Source organism: Saimiri boliviensis, chromosome 7 (genome assembly GCF_048565385.1).
Source record: "Saimiri boliviensis isolate mSaiBol1 chromosome 7, mSaiBol1.pri, whole genome shotgun sequence".
NCBI lineage: Eukaryota > Metazoa > Chordata > Mammalia > Primates > Cebidae > Saimiri > Saimiri boliviensis.
In genome coordinates this window covers 8,722,497-8,748,698 of record NC_133455.1, presented here as the reverse complement: position 1 = coordinate 8,748,698, position 26,202 = coordinate 8,722,497, and the positions used below count along the sequence as shown (strand labels likewise).

Sequence of the window (26,202 nt, the reverse complement as noted above, 5' to 3'; positions counted from 1 at the left end):
ACTTGGAAATGGTTTCAGGAGGGGACCCTTGACTATCTGAGGGTCTAGTGAACAGTGGGGAATGTTCCAACACTATTTATTGGAAACCGTGTAATACATGGAATTAACATTGCATATTTTGAAGAAAACCTTGACCGTCACGGTCAGATTTTCTTGAGCATCTAGAAAATAAGGAAATGTTGGCTGAAAATTGAAAGCCCTTGTGTTTCCTCACAGGCAACAGTAAATCTTTCCTAGAAGTTCCAGTGTGAGCTGATTCCCAGCCACTGGGGCTGATCCTGAAATAGATTGTTAGGTGTAACATAGAAGTAAAAAGCTGCATTTCTGGGAACTTTGGAAGCGCAGGGACTGCTCCGTTGACAGAAACAAAGAGGAAACAGACAGGAAGCAGAGCCTGGATGCTGGTGAGCCTACAGCGAAGTCTCTCCTGGTCTATTAGAGCCAAGCCATTATTATTATTACATTTCTTTTTCTTTTCTTTTTTTTTTGAGACGGAGTCTAGCTCTGTCGCCCAGGCTGGAGTGCAATGGTGCGATCTTGCCTCACTGCAAGATCTTGGATCTGCGCCTCCCGGGTTCAAGCAATTCTCCTGCCTCAGCCTCCCCAGTTGCTGGGACCACAGGTGCATGCCACCATGCCCAGCTGATTTTTGTATTTTTAGTAGAGAGGGGGTTTCCCCATGTTGGCCAGGCTGATCTTGAACGCTTGACCTCAGGTGATCCTCCCGCTTCAGCCTCCCAAAGTGCTGGGATTACAGGTGTGAGCCACTGTGCCTGGCCATGATTACTTTTCATTGGAAGGCTTAGCTGCCTGAGAATTCCAAAGCACTTTCACATATTCTGTGGCAACTGTCTGTTTTCTGTGATTGTGGTTTGAGCTCTCTCTCTGGCTCACATGTCTTCTTCTGCCTCTCTCTGTTGCCTTTTTCCTCCTTCAGGTCTCTTAGCCCAGCATCACCTTCTCAGGGCAGCCTGCCTCCGTCCCCCAGACTAGAAAGATCCCCCTTTCAAATACCCTCATGGCACCCACACCTCAAGACAGGCTGCAACTGAATGTCTGTTTATCCCTCCCTGCCTGCGTTCTATCTCCAGGGCCTCTCACTCTGCCTGGCAAAGAATCGGCATGCTCACATTAGGAATATTTTAACGAAGGTGCTGTTACGGGAAAGGGGTCCCAGCCCAGACCCCAAGAGAGGATTCTTGGATCTCATGCAAGAAAGAATTCAGGGAGAGTCCATAGAGTGAAAGCAAGTTTATTGGAAAAGTAAAGAAACAAAAGAATGGCCGGGCGCGGTGGCTCAAGCCTGTAATCCCAGCACTTTGGGAGGCCGAGGCGGGTGGATCACGAGGTCGAGAGATCGAGACCATCCTGGTCAACATGGTGAAACCCCGTCTCTACTAAAAATACAAAAAAATTAGCTGGGCATGGTGGCGTGTGCCTGTGATCCCAGCTACCCAGGAGGCTGAGGCAGCAGAATTGCCTGAACCCAGGAGGCGGAGGTTGCGGTGAGCCGAGATCGCGCCATTGCACTCCAGCCTGGGTAACAAGAGTGAAACTCCGCCTCAGAAAAAAAGAAAGAAACAAAAGAATGGTCACTCCATAGACAGAGCAGCACCAAGCCTTGCTGGTTGGCCATTTTTATGGTAATTTCATTATTACATGCTAAACAAGGGGTGGGTTATTCAGGAGATTTCTGGGAAAGGAGTGGGCAATTCCCGGAACTTGAGGGTTCCTCTCCTTTTAGACTGCCTAGGGAAACTTCCTGATGTTGCTGTGGCATTTGTAAACTGTCATGATGCTGGTGGGAGTGTCTTTTAGCAGCTAGTGCATTATAATTACCATATGATGAGCAGTGAGGGTGACAAGAATCACTTTCATCACCATCTTGGTTTTGGTGGGTTTTGGCTGGCCTCATTACCACATCCTGTTTCATCAGCAGGATCTTTATGACCTGTGTCTTTGGTGCCAGTCCTGCTGACCCCTTTTCTCATCTTGTGACTAATAATGTCTAACCTCCTGGGAATGTAGCCCTGTAGGTCTCAGCCTTATTTTACCCAGCCCCCATTCAAGATGCAGTTGCTCTGGTTGGAACACCTCTGAGAGTGAGTTTGGGGAGAGTTAGAAATTCACCAAGGCTTTCCTGCATGAGTAGGCTGAGGATATGGACAGAAAATTGACAAAACAAATATAAACGCTGAAAAATATGAAAATCAACTTTTAAAAGGTCAACCTATACTTACCTGGCAGGGGAGATACCATGATCACGAAGGTGGTTTTCCCAGGGCGAGGCTTATCCATTGCACTCCGGATGTGCTGACCCCTGTGATTTCCCCAAATGTGGGAAACTCGACTGCATAATTTGTGGTAGTGGGGGACTGCGTTCGCACTTTCCCCTGGAAAAAAAAAAAAAAAAAGGTCAACCTAAACTGGATTCAAAGAAATGCAGATGAAAATATTTTCTGTCCTCAGATCAGCAAAGAAGAAAATAATATGCATGCTGTTGCAGTGAATGAGATTCGAGTAGAAGTATGTTTGTTGGCATAAGTATATTAAACACATATTACAAACTAAGCATGAACGTATATAAATAATATGTGAACAGGCCAGGCGCGGTGGCTCACACCTGTAATCCTAGCACTTTGGGAGGCCGAGGCGGGTGGATCACGAGGTCAAGAGATTGAGACCATCCTGGTCAACATGGTGAAACCCCGTCTCTACTGAAAATACAAAAAAATCAGCTGGGCATGGTGGCACGTGCCTGTAATCCCAGCTACTCAGGAGGCTGAGGCAGGAGAATTGCCTGAACCCAGGAGGCGGAGGTTGCGGTGAGCTGAGATCGCACCATTGCACTCCAGCCTGGGTAACAAGGGCGAAACTCCGTCTCAAAATAAATAAATAAATAAATAAATAATATGTGAACATAAGCATATAATAAAATGTGTTAATGAATTATATAAACATATAAATGTATAAATCAGTAAGCAGTGATGAAGACAATAATGATGGTAACAATCCCAGTCACAGATGTGAACATTTGTTGAGGGCTTACTCGAACTACTTGTGACATTTTATATATATTATCTCACTTAATCCTGATAACAGCCCCCGTTGTCTGAAGTACATACCCAAGGCCTGTCGTCTCACACCGAGGATATTGAGGAAGCAGATACACAGGAACGAGTTTAAGAGCAGAAGTTTAATAGGCAAAAGAAAGAGGGAAGCTCCCTTGTGCAGAGGAGGGGGTCCTGAACAGGTTCCTGGGTTCTCGGCAAGATGCGGTTGGTTTTATAGATGAGCTTGAGGAGGTGGTGTCTGATCTACATGGGATGCAAAAGACTGGTTGGACCAAGTGTGCCATTTACACAGCATGCAAAGAAGCGGGCTGTCCCGCCCTAATCTCTTTTTATGCAGATGTGTTCTCCGCCTGGCCAGTGCCATGCTGCCTGTTTCCTTACTGCACGCGTGGTGACGAAAGGGAAGGTGGAGCCTCCATGTTGGATGTGCCGGGCTCCTAGGTAGCCGCTTTCTGTGGGGATAGCTGCCGGCATTCACCCGTGCAAGCTTCCGGCTGGCTCATCTATCTCTGCAGCTTGATTTTTCAGGCTGCTCTTCGTTAGAAAAGAAATGATTTGGGGGCTGCTTTTTATTAAAAGGGAACCTTGCTGAGGACTCCCTAACCCTCACGAAATGCCTAAATAGTTTCTTTCTAGCTCCTGTATCAGAGGGACTGTTGCCATCATCCCCATCTTGTGGTGGCAGAGAGTTAAGTAGCTGTGCTGCACCCCTGTGGACTCAGTAGGGCTGACATTGTGTCTGAGAGCTGAAGTGACCTGGAGACGGCAAAGGAGGCCCAGGGTTTATTGGGGTACTCACAAACAGGGACAGTCCAGTGGCGGCAGGCTGGCCAGGAGAACCACTACCATTTGTAAAAAGCATGTGGTTGATAACAGCACTTTCACTTAGCACCCTCCACCTAGCGACTCCATTCAACCCCAACAAACAGCCTTGATCCCCTGTACAGCTGGCGTTGCAAGAGGTGGGCCGGGGGTTTGGGTGTCCTTCTTAGAGAAGGAGTGAATTTCTGAGTGGTTGGCCACTCCCGGATTACTTCGCTCAGGACTCTGAACTCACGTTCTTCTTAGACCACAAGGTTATTCTCAAACTATGCTTAAGCGATTGCTGTCAGGTAGTTTTGCCACACAGTAGTTTTGCCAAAGATCACCCAATAGCGACCAAAGTGGGATTTGAACCCAGGCAGTCCTCTAAAGTCTGTGCTTTACTGTCCTACCTAAAACAATGTTTATGCCCCTTGGCCTTCTGATTTCACTTCTGGGAGTCTAACTCAAGGAACTATTTCTAAATAAAGATTACCATGCACAAACTGGATGCGGTGGCTCACGCCTGTAATCCTAGCACTTTGGGAGGCTGATGCGGGCAAAACATGAGGTCAGAAGTTTGAGACCAGCCTGGCCAACAAACCCCATCGCTACTAAAAATACAAAAATTAGCCAGGTGTGGTGGCACACACCTATAGTCCCAGCTACTCAGGAGGCTGAGGAAGGAGAATCACTTGAACCCAGGAGCTGGAGGTTGCAGTGAGCTGAGACCATGCCGTTGCACTCCAGCCTGGGTGACAGAGTAAGGCTCCATCTCAAAAAAAAAAAAAAATCATGCACAAATATGTTCACAAAACCATTATCCAAGACATCTATTCCATAGATGATTCTATTGTCTTTAAACAGGTGTTTATAGCTGGGTGTAGTGGCTCATATTCGTAATCCCAGCACTTTAGGAGGCCAAGGCAGGAGGATCCCTTGAGGCCAGGAGTTCAAGACCAGTCTGGGCAACAGAGCAAGGCCCCCATCTCTATAAAATATGTTTTAAAAAATTACCAGGGTGCAGTGACTTGTGCCAGCTACTCAGGAGACTTAGGCAGGAGGACTGCTTGAGTTCAGGAGTTCGAAGCTCCAGTCAGCAATGATTACGCCACTGCACTTGAGACTAGCAGCAGAATGGGACCCTGTCTTAAAAAATACATACTTATGGCCGGGTATGGTGGCTCATGCCTGTAATACCAGCACTTTGGGAGGCTGGGGCGGGCAGATCACCTGAGGTCAGGAGGTTGAGACCAGCCTGGCCAACACGGTGAAACCCCATCTCTACTAAAAGTACAAAAAAAATTAGGCGGGTGTGGTGGCTGAGGCAGGAGACTCGCTTGAACCCAGGAGGCAGAGGTTGCAGTGAGCTGAAATTGTGCCACTGCACTGGGTGACAAGAGACTCTGTCTCAAAAAAAAAAAAAAAAAAAAAAAAAAAATATATATATATATATATATATATATACACACACACATTTAAGATGAATACAAAATAACATAAAAATATTTTGGTGAAATTTTATGTGGTAACAAACTCAGACTTACACCGTATAGAACCTCAAACTGCATGGTAGCCACACTAATCATAAAACTGAATCTATAATATTAAATCATAACAGCTAGATCCAAAATTAAATGCATCACATGATCACATAGGTAAGAGAATCCAACACAACCATGCCTCAAAGAAAGACTGAAAGGAAATCCATCAAAATATTGGCCGCGATTGGGCTTGGGTGGTGAAACAACGAATACTTTTCATTTCTTTTTTGTACTTTCTCTGATTTTCCATTTTTTTTCATTCACAAACACTATGGCTTTTATAATTAAAAACATTATGGCACCAAAGGAAAAAAGAAAAAACATTATTTAACCTAAAGGAAAACAAGGTTTGTGTGAGGAGGTACGTTGGGAGGGTAGCAGGAAGGGAAAATTCAGCCAGGGAGAAACCGATGGATAGTTATTTCTCACTATGTGGAAATCCTAAGAGGCTGAGACCTGGATCTTACTGGAAACATTGCCTCTGGAGCGTCTGGGGGACTGTGTCACCTGCAAAGGCCTTGGTGTCTTGAGCACTTCACTTTGTAACTGATGACTCATTGCAGGGTCCTGCAGTGCTGACTCGGGAGAAGTAGCTGATCGCGGTCTATTTCACAGTCCCTACTCCTCAACTCCTCGTTGTTTTTTCTTTTTCTTTTCTTTTATTTTAAAACAAATTTATTTATTTTACTTTAGGTGCATGCTATATCTGGCATTTCTCCCCATGTTATCCCGCCCCACCCTTCCCTCCCTCCCCACTCCTACTGTCTCTCCCCTACCCCCCCCCCACAACTGCCCCCAGTGTGCGATGCTCCTCTCCCTGAGTCCATGTGTTCTTGTTGTTCAACACCCACCTATGAGTGAGAACATGCAGTGTTTGGCTTTCTGTTCTTGTGTCAGTTTGCTGAGAATGATGGCTTCCAGATTCATTCCAGTCCCTACAAAGGATGCAAACTCATCATTTTTTATGGCTGTGTAGTATTCCATGGTGTATATGTACCACATTTTCTTTGTCCAGTCTATAATTTATGGGCATTTGGGTTGGCTCCAGGTCTTTGCTATTGTACACAGGACTGCAATGAACATACATGTGCATGTGTCTTTATAGTAGAACGATTTATAATCCTTTGGATATATACCCAGTAATGGGATTGCTGGGTCAAATGGAATTTCTATTTCTAGATCCTTAAGAAGTCGCCACACTGTCTTCCACAATGGTTGAACTAATTTACACTCCCACCAACAGTGTAAAAGTATTCCTATTTCTCCACATCCTCTCCAGCATCTGTTGTCTACAGATTTTTTAATGATCACCATTCTAACTGGCGTGAGATGATATCTCAGTGTGGTTCTGATTTGCATTTCTCTAATGACCAGTGATGATGAGCATTTCTTCATATGTTTGTTGGCCTCATATATGTCTTCTTTTGAAAAGTGTCTGTTCATATCCTTTGCCCACTTTTGAATGGGGTTATGTTTCTTTTTTCTTGTATCTGTTTTAGTTCTTTGTAGATTCTGGATATTAGCCCTTTGTCAGATGGGTAGATTGCAAAAACTTTTTCCCATTCTGTTGGTTGCTGATTTGCTCTAATGACTGTTTCTTTTGCTGTACAGAAGCTCTGGAGTTTAATTAGATCTCATTTGTCTATTTTGGCTTTTGTTGCCATTGCTTTTGGTGTTTTAGTCATGAAGTCCTTGCCTATGCCTATGTCCTGGATGGTTTTTGCCTACGTTTTCTTCTAGTGTTTTTATGGTGTTAGGTTTTACATTTAAATCTTTGATACATCTGGAATTAATTTTAGTTTAAGGTGACAGGTTGGGGTCCAGTTTCTGCTTTCTGCACATTGCTAGCCAGTTTTCTCAACACCATTTATTAAACGTGGAGTCCTTTCCCCATTGCTTGTTTTGCCATATGTTTTCTTTTTTTTTTTTTTTGAGATGGAGTTTCACTCTTGTTACCCAGGCTGGAGTGCAATGGCGCGATCTCAGCTCACCGCAACCTCCGCCTCCTGGGTTCAGGCAATTCTCCTGCCTCAGCCTCCTGAGTAGCTGGGATTACAGGCACGTGCCACCATGCCCAGCTAATTTTTGGTATTTTTAGTAGAGACGAGGTTTCACCATGTTGACCAGGATGGTCTCGATCTCTCGACCTCGTGATCCACCCGCCTCGGCCTCCCAAAGTGCTGGGATTACAGGCTTGAGCCACCACGATGTTTTCTTTAATCTCCTGGCAACAAGGGGGAAACTCTGTCTCAAGAAAAGAAAGAAAGAAGAATGAAAATAAAAGAAATGTCTTGGGCTAAAACGAGTGTGGTCCTGCCCCACAGACAGAAACGTGAGGTGTAGGGTGCTGGTTACCTGCTCGTGAGTATGGATGTAGTTATTTCTACAAGGTGAACTTGGCTCTGTTGATGGAAGCTCTCTTCGCTCCCTGCTGAGTGATGGTGCAGAAGTTTCCTGTGCAGGCACCTGTCCCTGTCACAAGTCTCAAGGTTGACATACAGCGTTAGCTCAGGCATGTGGTTCCATTTATAACTGCCAGTGTGGAGTGGCACATCGGTGCTTGCCGGGAGGTGTGATCTAAGCTGACTGCTGCCGCTTTTCTACTGGGAACCTGGCTGACATGAAGGACAGGTCGTCTTCCCGTTCTTCTAGACTTGGGGCTTTTTCTATAAAGGGCCAGGTGGTAATCACTTTAGGCTCTGTGGACCAGTCTCTGCTGCAACTACTCAGCAAGGCTTCTGTGGCTCCCACACAGCCACGGACAGTACATTATGAAATGGGTATGGCTATGTGCTGATAAACTTTATTTACAGAAACAGGCTGTGGGCTGCCTTCAGCCTGTGGGCTACAGTTTGCTGACCTGAGCGCTCTGCACAGTATCACCTCGTGCTGGATAGCAGTGAGAGGTGTCCTGGGACTGCAGCTCATCACCCTTTAGAATTAATTAACTCACATGACCTAGCATAGGGGACTGTGATTCACCTGTAATAAATTGCCTTTGCTGGACTGAGGGGAGTAGGATGCATTGAACCATGATATTGTTGCTGGAAAAGCTGCTCCATCCATGTCCCCTTTCAGATGGCCTGGGGGCTGTCTGCCCTCACCTTCTGTCCCATCTTCTTCTTCTTCTTTTTTTTCCCCCCGAAATGGAGTTTTGCTCTTGTTATCCAGGCTGGAGTGCAATGGCACGATCTCAGCTCACTGCAACCTCTGCCAGTGGGTTCAAGTGATTCTCCTGCCTCAGCCTCTCGAGTAGCTGTGATTACAGGTGCCCACCACCACTCCCAGCAAATTTTTGTATTTTTAGTAGAGACGGGGTTTCACCATGTTGGCCAGGCTGGTCTTGAACTCCAGACCTCAGGTGATCTGCCTGCCTCAGCCTCCTAAAGTGCTGGGATTACAGGTGTGGCCACCGCACCCAGCCCAGATCCCTGTGCTTTAGAGCATCACTTCTCACCATCTGGTGCTGACCAGTTGGCCTCTGACTGTGACACACAGGCCCATCCTTTAATTCCTCAGAGCACTGTAAAGAGCAGCCAGTAATTTGTAAAAAAAGGAGAAACACAGCCGGGGTCTGGGGATGGCAGAATGGACTGCGGCGTAGCAAGAACAACCTAGCTTGAAGAGACTTTCAAGAGCTGCAGATGCAGGGTCAGCCAGCAAAGGCTGGTGGGCCAAACCCAGCCAGCTGAGTGACCCTGCCAGTTGAACGACCCTGCCAGCTGAGCGACCCAGCCAGCTGAGCAACCCTGCCAGCTGAACATGATTTTTGCATTTTTAGATGGTGAGGGAGAAAACACCAAAAGAAGAATAACATTTTATAACATCTGAAAATTATATGCAATCCAATGTTCATGAATAAAGTTTTATTGGCACACATTTGATTAGCATCTGTCTCTGCCCCGGACAGAATTCTCATTCCCCAGAGCAATTGACGGCAGTTAGAGGGAAACATAACACGCAGCAAGGGGAGGATGCAGGTGTCCGTTTGTGCCCAGAGTCCCAGCACTCTCTGTCTTTGTTTTTCTTTTTTTTTTTGAGACAGTCTCTGTTGCCCAGGCTGGAGTGCAGTGGTGTGATCTCACTGCAACCTCCGCCTCCTGGGTTCAAGCAGTTCTTCTGCCTCAGCCTTCCTAGTAGGTGGGACTACAGATATGCGCCACCACGCCCTGCTAATTTTTGTATTTTTAGTAGAGACGGAGTTTCACCATGTTAGCCAGGCTGGTGTTGAACTCCTGACCTCACGTGATCCACCCACTGGCCTCCCAAAGCACTGGGATTACAGGCGTGAGCCTGTGTTTGCTCAGTGTCTTAGCACTTCGTCCAGGAGCTGGTCCCTGGAAGACCCTCAGCATGTAAATGTGAAGTGACCGAATGAAGAGTTTGGATGAGAAGGGGAAGGAAGATGAAGGCATGGAGACAAAGGAACTGAGGGCTGAGCAAAGGGCCCGGGAGGAGAAGCTGGAGGGGCAGCGTGCACAGTGGTTAGAGCTGGGGTGGGTGTGACTGGTGGAGGTTGGATTTTGGGCTCTGCCACTGATTAGCTGTGTGACCCTAGGCTAATTACTTAACCTCTCTGGGCTTCAGTTGTAAATCAGGGACCATACTAGTATCTGCTGGTCACGTGCTGGGTGAGACCTAAATGAGTGAATGCATACAAAGCACTTAGCAGAGCCTGGCCCCAGTCAATGCTTGCAGGATGAATTGCATGCTCCTACAAGTTCAGTTCCATCTGTAACCCCTGATACCTGTGAATGTGACCTTACTTGGAAATAGGCTCTTTGTAGATGTGACTAAGACGATGTTGTATGGGACTGGGGGGGCCCTGATCCAATGACTGTTGTTTTTATTTTTTATTTTGAGGCAGAGTCTCACTCTGTCGCCCAGGCCGGAGTGCAGTGGCGCAATCTGGGCTCACAGCAACCTCCACCTCCCAGGTTCAAACAATTCTGCTGCCTCACCCTCCTGCGTAGCTGGGACTATAGGCACGCACAGAGATGCCTGTGCGCATGCCTGTCCAATTTTTTGTATTTTTAGTAGAGATAAGGTTTCACCATGTTAGCCAGGATGGTCTAGAGCTCCTGACCTCGTGATCTGCCTGCCTTGGCCTCCCAAGGAGTTGGGATTACAGGTGTGAGCCACCATGCCCAGCTGACTGATGTCTTTATAAAAACAAGGGCATTTGGACACACACAGAAAGGAAGATTATGTAACAATAAAGGCAAAGATGGAAGCGATGTGGCCACAAGCCCAGGAATGCCAGGAGCCTTCAGTAGCTGGGAGGGACCGGGAGCGATCCTCCCCTCCAGCCTTCAGAGACAGCCCTGCCCTGCTCACACCTGGATTTGGACTTCCGGGCTCTGTTGTTTTAAGTTTGCCGTTTGTGGTCATTTGTGACAGCGGCCACAGGAAATAACTACCTGGGTCCACAAACCTAGTGCCACGGCGGTTCCAGGTGACGCTGGGGCTGGCGGAGCAGGGTGATGGGGGCTGCAGGTGTGCCGCCGCCTGCGTTCTCTTCCGCACCCATGTCCATGTATGGAAGACAGAGAGCTCCCTTTTGCCGCCTGTGGGAACGTGTTCCATCGCGGGCACGTGGCAAGCCAGAGAGCTGACGCCCCAGCCGCAGCCTCCACCAACGGCAAATACATCGGCGTCCTCGGCTGTGGTTGAGCTGACTGCGGGGTGTGCGCTAGGTCGCGCCCAGCTCCCGTTGCCCCCCAGTGGCATTTGCCTGAACACACACCCTTAGGGACTTCTTCCCCTCCCTGCAACCTGGCTGCTGCTTCCTGGGGTCACCTCCCCAATAAACATTTGCACTCACTCCCTGGTCTCGGTGTCTGCTTCTTGGGCAGCCTACACGGAGACAGAGAGCTTGTGGATGGTGGATGAGCAAGGCCTGTCTGAGGGAGCAAGGTACCAGGGAACCTGAAGGAGGTGCGGGCACCGGAGCCCGGGTCTGCAGGAGGAAACGGGACTCGCGGAGTAGAGAAAAGAAGGTCAGGCAGCTGTAGGTGCAGGGGACTTGAGAAGCCCAAGGCAAGAACCTCCGCAGCAAGAAATCCAATAGGGCCGATTTCTTTTCTTTGCACTATTTAAACAATCACTGTCATAGTAAAGTATGCACATCGGTTAAAAAAAAACCCAAAAAACCAAAAACCCAAACTGCCTAGAACAGTGGTCTAGTGACGGCACAGCTGCTCGCTCCGCCTCTCGCCTCCAGCTCCCGCCCGGCTCCCTGCAGGCAAAACCTTCTTTGAGCAGTTTCAGGCTTCGGCTCTGGAGGGGGCCCCCCACGTCTCTGAGTGACAGCTGCTGTGGATGGGAGGTGATCAGCCTCAGGTATCGTCTGTTGACCTGCTGCGGTTTGGGATGGTGAAAGATGGCGTAGTAGGTGGAATTAGAAAATGGCCCGGAGTCCGGCCCCTGGGGCACAGCTTCCCTGCTGCGCATTAGTCAAACATGGTTCTGGGTACAGCGGCCAATGGCCCAACTCACTGGACTTTAAGACAGGGAGAGAGCCTGACCTAATCACAGGAGTGCCTCACAGCTGGGTCTGGAGGGCGGCCATGGAGAAAGGCAAAGATTGAAAGCACAACAGGGATCTGAAATGTGAGAAGTGTCCTGCCGCTGGCTTAGAGATAGAGGGGCCATGTGGCAAGGAGCTGTGGGACTAAGGGTGGCCCCCAGCTGACAGTCACCAAGGAGACTAGGACTGAGGTCTTACAGCCCCACGGAACCGAATTCTGACACAGCCATGTGACCACAGATGAGGACTCCAGGCTTCAGACCACACTGCAGCTTCAGTTTCGGCCTTGTGAGGCCCTAAGCACTGACCCCGCCATACTCTGCCTGGTCTCCGGATGATTTTCGTTGTTGTTGAGACAGGGTCTTGCTCCGTTGCCAAGGCTGGAGTACAGTGGCATAATCATACCTTACTGCAGCCTTGAATTCCTAGGCTCAAGTAATTCTCCCATCTCAGCCTCCCAAGTGGCTGAGATCATAGGTGTGCGTCTCTGCGTCTGGCTAATTTTAAAAAAATGTTTTTTGTAAAGACAGGATCTCACCATGTTGCCCAGGCTGGTCTCCTGACCTCAAATGATCCTCCTGCCTCAGCCTTCCAAAGTGCTGGGATTCCAGGTGTGTACCACTGCCCTGGCTATGGTGGTTCTTTATACATAACAGATAGCTAGCACAGTGGTGTCAGATGGTGCAAGGATTGAGCTGTCACACCACTGCTCATCACCCCGCCGTGCCCGGGCCAGCCTGGCCATATGGCTACCTTAGCCTCTTCTGCAACTTCAGCAGTGCCCTTCCATGTCCCTTTCCGATTCTGGCCGTGACAGGCAGAGTCTCTTGGCTCCCCATATTATAAGTTGTGGACATCTTCAGTGTTGCAGGCCATATGGTCTCTGTCAAAACAAAACTCTGCCCTTCCAGACAGCATCCATAGGCAGTATATAAACACATGAGCATGGCTGTGTGCCAATAAAACTTTATGTACAGAAAAGAAATAAGGGCCCGGCCACCCTTCGTGCTCTACCTCCACCTCCTGTCCTCTGTCCAGGGAACCATTACTGTCACCAGATCCAGGCTGCTACCCTTGGGGATCTCTTGGGCCCATCTTTAGGATTCTATTTCCAATATATGAAAAGTGGATTTCTGATTAATGTGTAGTAATAGGAAGCGCTAGGAATGTCCAGGCTTATCTCTCCTTGCCAGTGACTTTGAACGATGCTTCCATCCAGTTCTGTCCGAGAGAGGCAGAGTACCGTGGGGCATGAAGATGGAGACCCAGAATCCTATCCTGCTGGCCTGTCACAGAGGATTCCTTCTCTGGGACTGTGTTTGAAACATCCTTTATAAACAAACTCAGGCCTCCTTCAGCCCATGCATTGCAAGCCAGGGGTCACAGCTGGAAGCATTTTCATGGGAAATTCAGAGTTGTCAAAGGCATTTTTCTGGTATTTTATTGTAATTGGTTAATTTATGCTTTATTTACCTTGTGGATAGGGTCTGAGAACCAAGGCTAGGGACTGCTGCCTTTTTCTGTTCCACAGTGTCAGGAAAATATATGTCTCCTTAGGCTTAAAAACATTTTTTTTGAATGAGACATGGAGCTTTGGAATAAATTGTTCACAGCTCACAAGATGGAGCCCCCGGGTCACCGTGGCCTGTGTTATTTTCAGTCATCTAAAACTGGTTTCTGCCGAGAACATTCAAATGTTTCACCGTGTGCTGAGGAATTTGGAACTAATCTTCTCAGATCAGTGTTGCTGGAAGTCAGTCCAGGAGCTTTTTGAATAATCCACTGCGTGACTGGAAAACAACGAAGAAACGCGGTAGCTTCTTTGCCTTGTGGATTCAGACCCCAGGAGCCCAAGCCTGCGCCTGGGCCGCCGCTCCCTGCACGTGGCCAGGCAGATGGAGGAAGCAGCCCCCTGCCTTGGAGTCAGAGAGCTGCCAAGTAGAATTTGCCTGTAACACTGCTCATCATTTTCAACGGCTCTCTCAGTAAAACAGGCCCCCGAGCCGAGAGGGTTGCCGTAGAAGGCATTTTGTCTACTGGGTGTGGGTCCAGAATAAATAATCAAAAGAAAATCCGCTCTTCCAAGGGCTTCTTGGAGACAGGTTTTAATTCAGACCAGTCGGAAGCCACTGATAGATGCAGCTAGAGCGAGGAGGATCAAAGCCGGCCGCCTCGGTGCGCTCCCCAGCGTGTCGTCCGTGACCCCGCGGTAGAATGCAGCATCTCTCCTCTCTCCCGTCCCCTCCTCGCCCTCTCCACCCGCTTGCCTCTTTGGCTGCGTCTGCCCTGTTCCTGCCCTCCCGCTCTCCCTTCCTCCTCTTCTTGACCTCTTCCTTTTTCAACCACAAGTCCTTTACCTAAAACAAAAACAAAAACAAAAAAAAACCCAAACCCTTTAAAATCTTGCAATAAGCATGTGAGTCTCACTTTGTTGCCTGGGCTGGAGTGCAGTGGTGCGATCTCGGCTCACTACAACCTCCGCCTCCCAATTTCAAGCGATTCTCCTGCCTCAGCCTCCCAAGTAGCTGGGACTCCAGGCATGTGCACCACACCCAGGTAATTTTTTTGTATTTTCAGTAAAGACGGGGTTTCATCATATTCGCCAGGATGGTCTCGAACTCCTGACCTCATGATCCACCCGCCTTGGCCTCCCAAAGTGCTGGGATTACAGGCGTGAGCCACTGCACCCGGCCAATAAGTATATGTATTTTTATTTTTATTGTTTCGAGATGGAGTCTTGCTCTTGTCTCCCAGGCTGGGGTGCAGTGGTGTGATCTCGGCTCACTGCAACCTCTGCCTCCCGGGTTCAAGTGATTCTCCTGCCTCAGCCTCCCCAGTAGCTGGGATTACAGGCGCCTGCCACCATGCCTGCTTAATTTTTGTATTTTTAGTAGAGACAGAGTTTCACCATGTTGTCCAAGCTGGTCTTGAGCTCCTGACCTCAGGTGATCTGCCTGTCTTGGCCTCCCAAAGTGCTGGGATTACAGGTGTGAGCCACTGCGCCTGGGCCTGCAGTAAGTATAGACTCTACAAAAGTTGCAAAACATCTGTGGTGGAGCTGGTCCCCATGCACTCTGCGCCCAGCTTGCCCCGTAGTTGCATCTCACATGACAACAGGAAATCAGCATAGACACAGATGTGTCTCAGTCATCGAGCCCTTCAGCTCCTGGTGCTCACTTTTGCATGTGAGCTTATTCTGTTTTCAGACTTCTTTACGTGCTGAAAGAACAAGTACCTACTATGTATATCCTTCCAGAGAAAGGCGCCCTCTTTACTCTGTTTGCTCATGTTTGAGTCATGTGATCGGGCCGGTTCCTTCCGCCATTGCTGGTCACTATTTGAAGTGCTCACACGTCCTTTGTCTTACTCAGTCTCCATTTGTTTTCATTGATAAGTGAAAGGAGATGAAACTGAGATGGGCTCACCTTGCTCTCGTGGCAGAGCTGTGATTGCAGAGTTGATGAGAAAGCTGTTCCAACCGTGAACTGAGATGCCTTCCATGGCCAGTGTGCATGCGGCTGTCAGGTGGGCAGCCTCCAGTGATGTGGGTCATTGCAGACCAGCTGAGCTGCAGAGAGCCTTGGTTCCTGCAGGGGCCAGGGGAGCCCTCTCTTCAGTCCCTTGGCCTGGTCACTTGGCCCGGGCTGGTACAAGCATGGAATTTGCTGGTAGGCTGGGAAGTAGATGGACCCTGTGTTTTCCTGTGTGGCTGAGAATTTGGATCTGCGGGTGCTCGGGTGACTTCACTTGAGTGAATGTGCAGCTTCTGGCCCCTTTGACCTCTAACGGTGGCTTTGCGTGGAGCGTGGGACAGTTGATTAGGAGACCATGGACTGGGGACCTGGGCCTGACATGACAGGCACGCAGTGAGGGGCCTGGCTGATCTTGGCTGTCTTTGCACTTGTCTCTACTTTCTTCCCCAGAGTTAGCTGGAGTCAGCAGGAGAGAGAGCAACGTATTGTCCACCCATGCAGGTGGGGCTCTGGGAGCTTCCAAACCAATGGTCAAGAAGGAGGAGCCACTGCAGACCACAGTGTGTCCCTTGTAGAACTTTCTGGAACATTCAGCTGCAGAAAGTAAATGGACTTGAGGTTTTCTTTTTCCTTCTAAACAGGCTGTCTATAAAAGTGAAGGAAGGCTGGCTGCCTGGGAGACAGTTCTTGATGATTTCAAGACAAGCTGCCATGTCTCTCTTCTTGGCTGCGGGACAGGATGGTTGCCATGACTGAGGAGCACAGTTCAACTAAGGCTGCCCTTGTGGGGATGGGGGAAAGACAAAGACGAAATCTCTTACAAGAGTCCAGATCCACATGTGTGCAGAGCTCATGGAGAGCATAACATCACCATCAAATCGTCTGCAGAGAACATTTATTTCAATTAATGATACTTTAGAGTCCTTCCTTCTTCATATTCTCTGAATCAATCAATTAACACAGCATAAGGCATCCAGGAAATAATGGCTGCAAACTAGCCTGGGAGCCAGAAAGAATGGCTTTGGTGGGTGGACTGGTGTGGAGGCAGCCAAGACTTGTAAGAAGCCTAAGGTCATAGAGCCTGCACCAGGATCTCAGTGGTGGGAGTCATAGGGAACAGCTGTGTCTAAAAGACATCAAGGAGGCCGGCTGTGGTGGCTCACGCCTGTAATATCAGCACTTTGGGAGGCTGAAGCAGGTGGATCACAAGGTCAGGAGTTCGAGACCAGCCTGACCAATTTGGTGAAATCTGTCTACTAAAAATACAAAAATTTGCTGGGCATGATGGTGGGTGCCTGTAATCTCAGCTACTCAGGAGGCTGAGGCAGGAGAATCACTTGAACCCAGGAGGCGGAGGCTGCAGTGAGCCGAGATCGTGCCACTGCACTCTAGACTGGGTGATGGAGCAAGACTCCATCTCAAAAAAAAAAAAAAAAAAAAAAGACATCAAGGAATGAAAGTCGATGGGACTTAAGCAGTGTGACCTTACATGAGTTACTTAATCTCTCTCCTTTTTTCCCATTTGTAAAGTGGGTTGTAGGAGGCAGAATGATGTCCCCTGCATAGGTCCGTGTCCTAATGCGTAGAAACTGTGACTGCGTTAGGTTACCCAGTAAAGTGTTGGATAAAGGAATTAAACACTTAGCGAAGATAAGAACATAGATGATCTTGTGAATGGTTTGTTATGTTGGTTAAGATCACTTCCAGGAATCTTACCATGATGAGGTGATAAGATCTTGGATATATCAGGTAAATGACACCTATTTATTGAATTAATCTCACCTCTTTTTACTTTTAAAATATGGCTTCTAGAATTAAAGTTGTTAATTAGGTAATTTTAAGGTTAGGGGTTATCTTATATTATCCTAGTGGGCCCAGTGTAATGATGAGGGTCCTTAAAAAACGGAAGAAGGAGGCAGAAGAGGAAATTGGAGAGGTGGGACATGGAAAGAATCATGTGGCTGGGTTTGAAGAAAAAAGAGGCCATGAGCCAAAGAATACTGGCAGCCTCTAGGCTGAAAAGGCAAGAAAATGACTTTCTCCTAAAGGCACCAGAAGGGAGTGCAGACTGCTGACACCTTAATTTTAGCCCAGCCAGGCCCACGTCAGACATCTAACCTTCAGAACTACAGTGATAATACGTTTATGTTGTTTTATGTCCCTGAGCTTGTGGTAATTTGTTACAGCAGCAAAAGGAACTTAATGCATGGAGGGCAATAATAGTTCCTCTTGAGGTAGCTGTGAGTTTAAATGAGTTATTACATGGGCAGCACTTAGAACAGCAGGTGGCTCAATGTAACAGCAGCACTGGTGATGTTGATGATGATGATGGTGATGGTGATGATGGTGATGACAGTGATGATGATGGTGGATACGGCGATGGTGATGGTGATGACAGTGATGATGATGGTGGATACGGCGATGGTGATGGTGATGACAGTGATGATGATGGTGGATACGGCGATGGTGATGGTGATGATAGTGATGATGGCGATGGGGATGGTGATTATGGTAGTGGTGATGGTGATGACAGTGATGATGATGGTGAAGATCTTGAGGATATCATCATCATCATGATGATCATGATGGTGATGATAATGGTGGTAGTGATGATGGTGATGGTGGTGGTGATGGTGGTGGTGATGGTGGTGATGGTGGTGGTGATGGTGGTGGTGATGGTGATGATGGTGATGGTGGTGGTGGTGGTGATGGTGATGATGGTGAGGGTGATGATGGTGAGGGTGATGATAGTGATGGAGAAGAAGATCATTACTATTATCATTGATATAATATACTTACCTTGAGGGATGCCCCTGTTTAAGGAGTGTTAAGAGGAAAGGGGAATCAGGGAAGGCAGCAGGAAGAGGGGTGAATGTGAAAACCCAAGGGATGAGGGGTTGCAGGATCTTGGGAGGCGAGAGTGGACAGAAGTGGAGAGGCCCAGGGTCAAGGTGTGGGGAAGTCGAGTGGGGAAGGCATGACAAACAGAGATCAGAGGGCCTCATTAAGCTCGGCATGGTGGAGAGAGAGTGCGAGATTGGGAGCTGGCACTTGAGCACTAGAGCTGAGCTGTCCAGCCTGGCAGCCACCAGCCACGTGTGGCTATGGAGCACTTGAGATGGGGCTAGTGTGAATCTAAATGTGCTGTAAGTATACAATGCTCACTGGGTTTCAAAACTTAGAGAAAAACAGGAAGGCAGATGATCTCAGTGACAATTTGTTACGGTGGTTACATGTTGAAATGGTAAGATTTGGGATATATCAGGTTGAATGAAACCTATTTATTAAATTAATCTCAGCTGTCTTTACTTTTTGAAATGCGACTACTGGAAAATGTAAAATGGCATCAATAGCTCACATTCTGTTGCTACAGACGGCACTGTGCAAGACCTGACTGTGCCACTAAATGTAGGCGTGACCTTGGGCAAGACCTTTGTGCAGTCTGGATTCCTGTCTCCTTTGTTTGTAAAGCCAGGTGCTCGTCAAGGTCTGTGCAGGGCATTCTGGGTGTGGTATCTAGGTGGTGGGGAGTGCAGAGAGCTCACGGAACTGTCCCAGCAGGAAAGTATATTTAACGGTCAGTGCCAAGGCGAGGACTGCTTGCTGGGGAGGGTTGACAATACTGGTGTGAAAAGGGAAGGGGCTAAAAATCATCATTCATGCTCCTGCAGGGACTTGGGCAGTCTGTAATCTAAAGAGAGGGAACTAATGTGGAGAGAGATGAGATCGACCAGAGAGAGGGTGAATTGATGGAAGAGAGCGGAGCGAGAGCGGCAGGAAGGAGACTGCAGGGCAGGGCAGGAATTAACCTCGGAGGGCCAGGAGAGAATGAACAGGTGAGAAAGAAATTAAACAGTCAGCACACTCATCGAAATGGTGTCTCAGAGCACAAATGAAGTAGAATCGGGTACCTCCGAGGATAACACAGCTGACAGGTGTTGTAGGAAGTCAGGAAAGGGAGCAAGGACTTGCTGCAGGAAGGAAAATTGGCGCTGGCCGAGGAAAACCGTGTGCTTGCACAGAACAGAGGAGCGGGGAGGCGTGGGCTCGCTGGGATGGGCAGAATGTGGCCAAGCGAGGCCGCGATAGCGGAGGCCCCAAAGCCCAGATAAAAGCAATTGCAGCCCAAACACCAAAGAACAGAAAATCAAAGGCAAAAATCAATGTGTTGTGCTCTTTGACCCTATCCAGCCTCTTTTTCCAGTTTGAGTTGGGAGCTGGAAAGTCAGGCCAAGGAGGTGCCCTGCTGCTCCGTGCTGAGGGCAGTGGCTGGGCACGGACCCAGACGTTGCTGGGTATCTCATTTCAGCACCTCTGCTTCCTTGCTGTATGGCTTTGGGCAGATGACCTAAACCTTCTGAGCCCAAGTTTCCTTAGGGGGTGTTTGGGGCTGAATTACATCACCCTGCAATTAATACGTTCAAGTCCTACGTCACAGTAGAGGGGCTGTGTCTGCAGACAGGGTCTTTGAAGAGGTGATTTAGTTAAAAGGAGGCCATTCAGGTGGGCCGTCATCCAGCGTGACGAGGGTCCTCATAGGAGGAGGAGATTAGGATGCAGACACACAGAGGGAGGACCGTGTGAGGACGTGGGGAGAAGATGGCCGTCTACAAACCAAGGCGGGCGGTCTCGGGTGGAACCAGCCTTGCCGACATCTTGATCGGGGACCTGCAGCTTCCAGAACTGTGAGGAGGGCACTTCTGTGGCTGAAGTCCTTCAGTCTGGTGCTTGGCTGCAAGAAGATGGCAGGACCCTTTACGAGGTATCGTGAAGAATGAATAATGGGTATGGAAGTGTCTCAGCACACAGCTGGGAGCCAGGGAGAGTCACTTCCGTTCACAGTGGCTTGGAAGCTTCTGTGAGTGAGTGCGAGAAGAAAACCCAGGTCTTCACGGCATCCCCCTCTGGGGACAGCGCCCACTTCTCTTCAGGCTGGTGAATGTCCCGTTGATACGGACACCAGCCAAGTGGCGTGTGGGTCACTGGGGTGAGGTCCTGTGCACACGGCCTCGGAAACACACACGATTGGACCAAGCGTTCAGGAACAGCGGCTTGGTGTGCTTCTGGCACCGGGAGGGGCACTGCCACTAGCGATGGTCACCGTGGCTGTGATGGCTTCCCTCCGGTGCCCTCACTGGAGTCTCGGGGTGTCCTGGTGGGAATGAAATTAAATCCTGCCGAGGACCTCAGGGGCAGCTGCTGGACAGAGCCCTCCCCTCCTCTCGGCTCTCCCACCCTGACGAGATAAAGGGGTGCTTTCTCCCCTGCCTTTCTCCGTGGACCCGTTCACGTTCAACCAGACGCTGTGTCTGTAACACCGACGCTGTGGCCATAGGCACCCTCCTCAGAGGCAGTGTGCTTCCAGTTGTGTACCTGCCCATCAGAAAGGGCGAATGTTCTCTCAATTCCCCCAAATCTTTTGGGGCTGGAGCATCCTTTGCAAATCACCGATTCTAAGATCAGCGTTGAGGGGCACCCCCAGAACTCCATGTTCAACTCAAATGTGGAAAAATACCTCCTCTGTTGTTTGAAATCTCACTTCTTGGCTGGGCGTGGTGGTTCATCCCTATAATCCCAGCACTTTGGGAGGCCAAGGTGGGCGGATCACCTGAGGCCAGGCGTTCGAGACCGGCCTGACCAACATGGTAAAACCTCATCTCTACCAAAAAATACAATAATTAGCCGGGCGTTGTGGTGTGTGCCTGTAATCCCAGCTACTCAGGAGGCTGAGGCAGGAGAATCGCTTCAACCTAGGAAGGGGAGGTTGTGGTGAGCCGAGATCGTGCCACTGCACTCCAGCCTGGGTGACAGAGTGAGACTCTGTGTCAAGAAAAAAAAAAAAAAAAAAGAAAGAAAAAAGAAAAAAAAAAAAGATCTTACTTCTTGCTCATCTCTCAAGTATGCGGTGAGCAATCATCATGTTTTCAGTGCCTCAGCTTCAGACAGAGGTTTAGGAAAGCCGCCATCATTGTCTTCTTCCTTCCACTCTCTTTCCTGCTCCTGTCTGTCCATCTCGCCCGGAAGGAGGAGAGGGCCATGGGTGGGTCAGGCCATTCCTAGGTTTAGTGGGTTGATCTAGACTTCTAGACTTCAACCTGACGACCTCGAATGCCTGGCTGCTTCATTCTGCCACACTGTGTGCAGCCCTCCCCTAAGCTCCCTTGATGAGGGGAGCCAGAGCAGCATACAACAACTGATCAACAATTCTTCTCGGCTCGGAGTCTTTTGTTCCTTTCTTTGTTTAGAGACAGGGTCTCGTTATGTTGCCCAGGCTAAAGCACAGTGGAATGGTCACGGCCCACTGCAGCCTCAAACTCCCTGGCTCAAGCGACCCTCTGACCTCAGCCTTCCAAATAGCGGGGACTACAGGTGTGCACCACCACATTTAGCTAATTTTTAAGTTTTTGTAGAGATGGGGTCTTGCTGTGTTTCCCAGGCTGGCTTTTTCAAGCAATCCTCCTGCCTGGACCTCCCGCAGCGCTCAGATTACAGATGTGAGCCACTGTGCCCGGCTCTATTTTTCTTCTTTCCCTCCCCCAAGAAAGAACACAAGGAGATGAGGAACCTCAGCCCTATTTCTTTCTGCTCTCCCAAATCCAAACCCCATCTTTCTCCTGTTGCCAGCAAATTGAGGGCAGCCCATGTTCCTTTCACTGGCGTCTGACCCAGAACTCAGGCAAATAAGATCTTGGCATTTCCTGGGTCAAACCCAAGAGGTTTCTTTTCTTTCTTTTTTCTCCCCTGGCCCCCTTTTAAAAGTGGGCCTCGGAGGTGCTGCTTTTCCTGCTGAAATTTCCATCCGATTGGATTTCATGACAGGAAATACCTTCCCCACTTTCTCCCTCTCTGTCTCTCTGCTGTTCTCTCCGGTCTCTGGCCTGGCTCAGGCTGTTTGGGGCTAAGGAGGCCAGCAAGTCAAACTGAAACAATGTATTACTTGGAGCCAGGCGTGTAAAATGAGGATGCTTGAAGTCGAGCCCAGTGTCTTCTGTTTCCAAATAAACCCCGATGCCCCCAAATGGAAAAATCCAGCTCTCAGAACACGAGCCTGCTGGCTGCTCTCTGGCTGAAAGGTGCTGCATTTGAGCTATTAAAAGGACGCTTTCTATTTTGCAAAGACCAAAACCAAAGCTTCCCTTGGAGGTTTATTCTGTTTCATGGGAGATTTTTTCTTTCTTTCTTTTTTCTTTGAGATGAAGTTTTGCTCTTGTCGCCCAGGCCGGAGTGCAGTGGCACGATCTTGGCTCACCGCAACCTCTACCTCCTGGGTTCAAGTGATTCTCCTGCCTCAGCCTCCTGAGTAGCTGGGATTACAGGCGCCCACCACCACACCCAGCTAATTTTGTATTTTTAGTAGAGACAGAGTGTCTCCTTGTTGGTCAGGCTGGTCTCAAACTCCCAACCTCAGGTGATCCGCTGCCTCAACCTCCCAAAGTGCTGGGATTACAGGCATGAGCCACTGCACCTGGACTGGGGGACTGTTTCTTAGCTGGATGCTGAAAACAAAGGAAACACAACAGCGGGCACTTGCCTGCGTGACCTTTGATGGATTCTGAAAGGCTTTGACTCGGCTTGTCTCAATGAATGCCGAGGATGCTGTGGGGACATTGGGGCACAGGGAAGTATAGTGCCCAGCATCCCATGACAGGAAGCAGCCATGCCTGCACTGGAGCTAAGGCTTCTGACGCTGGGTGCACCCCTGTCCTCCACCAGCTGAGGCTGTCCCGACGCTCAGGTTGGAGGGAGAGAAGAAAGAGTCTCGAAGTCCTGGATCATACCATCTGGTCCAGATGCTCAGTCCTGGTCCCCTTGGGGTGATGCACTTACCATATGTTGGTGCTTCCAGCCTCCGGTTCTAACCCAGGGGCATCACTCTCCAGGAATTGCCCATCGGCCTCTGCAGCGTTGACTTTGCTCTTTTCGGATGCTGACTCTGTATTTGTATGAGGGTGGGAGATCTACCTTGGATCTGAGCGCTGGCTTTCTGATGTGAGGATAAATTCAGGGTCTTTTTGTCTTTAAAGGAAAAAAAGCTGCATTCTTCCTGCAAACCCGCCAGAACTTTAGTTAGGAATAAGCATCTTGAGCTTTGGAGTTCTCTATCCCTGGGAAGCGCCCCCAGTCTCTCTAGAAGGGATGGGAATGGTTGCCCTGGAGGAATTCTGAGTTGCTGCTAATTCCTGACAGCCTGCCAGATGGGGCCCCTTCTCCTCCTGTCATCCTGAACTTGATTCAGGTTTTGTCCTTGCTAAGGAAGCCAAAAGAAATGGTCTTACTCCATCTTTCTGCCCTTGACGTCCTCATTTTCCTTCTCCTGTGAGATCTTGAACTCGCCGTCTTTGAATGGCTGCTTAGGAATAGCCCGAGATGTGGGTTGGGCAGGAGCTCCTGGCTTCCTGAGGGTCCTCCTTCCCTGTCACCCACCTCCAGGGTGAGTATGCCTGCCTGCGGCCCCTACCTCTTTGCTGCATGACAATGTCCTCATAATAAACATCTCTGGGTGACACAAGATTGATGCCTTCATAAAGGCTCCCCGTGGCTCACACAATGCCCCTTTTGTAGGAATTCATGTTTTTCTGCAGGGCATTGCTTGCTGATGCTGGGCTGCTTTTGCCAAGATCATAACCCCCACTCCTTACCCCAAAGCTTTCAGGAATGAAGAATTTGGATCTGCCATTAGGCCTGCGTCTCCCCTGGGTTTCTGTGGGGAGCTGATTGCCGCTGAAGGCTGCTTGGATTGAGTCCAGATCCCATGGAGCTCTGGGCTGGGATGCTCCGACCCCTTACAAAGGGCTCTCCCCAGGAATGCCATCTGAAGCATGGTCCCCAGCTCCTAATTCAGATCTAGAAGCCCCTCAGTGTCGCCCAGCTGTATGACACTTTGCCGAAATATCAGCGCGGTCCCTGCCCCCATTAGCCTCAACTCTGCTTAACCCTCCAAGGACACAGCAGGCTGGCCAACCTCCACACAGCAGGCTGGCTCTACAGTGTCCAGGCAGGGAGCTTGGGCTGTTGCATTTCCATTTACCATGGGAAATGTCTGAAATGTGCGATTCACCTTACAGATCGTCAGAAAGCTCTCAGGTGGCCTTTGGGAGGCAGAAGGACCCTAAGAGGCGAAGGGGTGTGCCTCACTCTAGTGCTGGGACGGTGGCGGGGCCTCGGCTGTAAGACACTGGGGAGTGGAAAACACTCACGGACTTGTCTAGTTTGTGCCTGTAGCTTCCCTTGGGATGTGCGTCCCTTAGGAAGCCAACTCCCATCCAATTAATAATGGTAACATCGACACATGCTCCCTGCCGAAAATTCAGAGGACAGATGGGACAGCAGAGGATGATTAGTACAGAACTGGAAGTCACCTAGACCCCTCTTCTTTTTTTTTTTTTTCCTTTCTCTCTCCTTCTCTCTCTCTCTTTTTTTTTTTTTTTTTTTTTTTTTTGAGCCAGGGTCTCACTGTGTTGCCCAGGCTGGAGTCTAGTGGTGCGATCATACCTCACTGCAGACCTGACCTCCTGGGCTCCAGAGATCAGCCAGCAGCATCCTTTGTAGCTGGGACCACAGGTACATTCCACCATGCCTGGCTAATTTTTGTACTTTTTTTTTTTGTGGAGGGCAGTAACAGGGTCTTGCCATGTTGCCCAGGCTGGTCTTGAAATCCTGGGCTCAAGCTATCCTTCCGCCTTGACCTCCCAATGAGCGGGGACTGTAGGCATGAGCCACTATGCCTGGCCCCAGCCTCTCCTTTTAGAGATGATCACTATTAACATTTTTGTTTACTGGATGCAGTTCGCATGGCATAAAGCGAATCATTTTAAAGTGAACAACAACTCAGGGACATTTAGTGCAGTCACCGGGCCGTACAGCTGCCACCCCTATCTACTTCCAGAGTATTGCCAGCTCCCCAGAATAAAACCCTTCCCTTCTTGCCATGTTTCTCTTTATTTTAATATAATTAATATGGTTCTTTGCAATATTGCATCCTGGTTTTGTCACTTAGTTTTTATTATTTATTTATTTATTTTTGAGATGGAGTTGGCTCTGTTGCCCAGGCTGGAGTGCAGTAATGCAATCTTGGCTTGCTGCAACCTCCATCTCCTGGGTTCAAGTGATTCTCCTGCCTCAGCCTCCTGAGTAGCTGGGACTATGGTCGCATGCCACCACGCCTGGTTGATTTTTATATTTTTAGTACAGATGGGGTTTCGCCATGTTGGTCAGGCTGATCTTGAACTCCTGACCTCAGGTTATCTGCCCATCTCGGCCTCCCAAAGTGCTGGTATTACAGGCATGAGCCACCATGCCTGGCCGTCACTTAGTTTTTAAAAAGTTTATTTTATACCAACATTATGGTGGCATAATGTACATATGATAAAATGTATCCACTTTAAATGTGCAGGGTGATGGGTTTTGACAAATGTATACACCTGTGTAACCTCTACCCTGGTCAAGGAATGTTTCCAACACCCCAGAAAGTTCCTTCCAGCCCTTTTGCAGTCAGTTTTCCCTCCCACCTTTGGGCACCTACTGTTCTAATTTCTCCTAGTTTTGAAGTTCCAGAACTGCAAATAAATGGAATCGTGCTGGATGTTCTGTGGCCATCTTTCTTCGCTCAGCAGGACCCTTTTGAGATCCCCTGTTTTCCTTCATGGGTCCACAGGCTTGTTCTCTGTCACTGACTACCATCCACGTGGATGACTAAACAGTATGAATATAACGTTTTTATGAATAAACAAATAAGCAAGTAAAAGGTATATCCATTTGTGGTCAGGCATGGTGGCTCACGC

General features: G+C 48.9%; 1 protein-coding gene and 1 non-coding gene across 3 annotated transcripts in view; both read left to right on the top strand.

Annotated features, from left to right (window-relative positions):
- Window positions 1-26,202, top strand: part of RFLNA (refilin A) — a 322,680-nt gene that overhangs the window by 86,414 nt on the left and 210,064 nt on the right. The window lies entirely within an intron of this gene.
- Window positions 2,233-2,396, top strand: LOC120365213 (U1 spliceosomal RNA). The gene has a single exon (XR_005580220.1). It is a non-coding gene; the product is annotated as a U1 spliceosomal RNA (small nuclear RNA).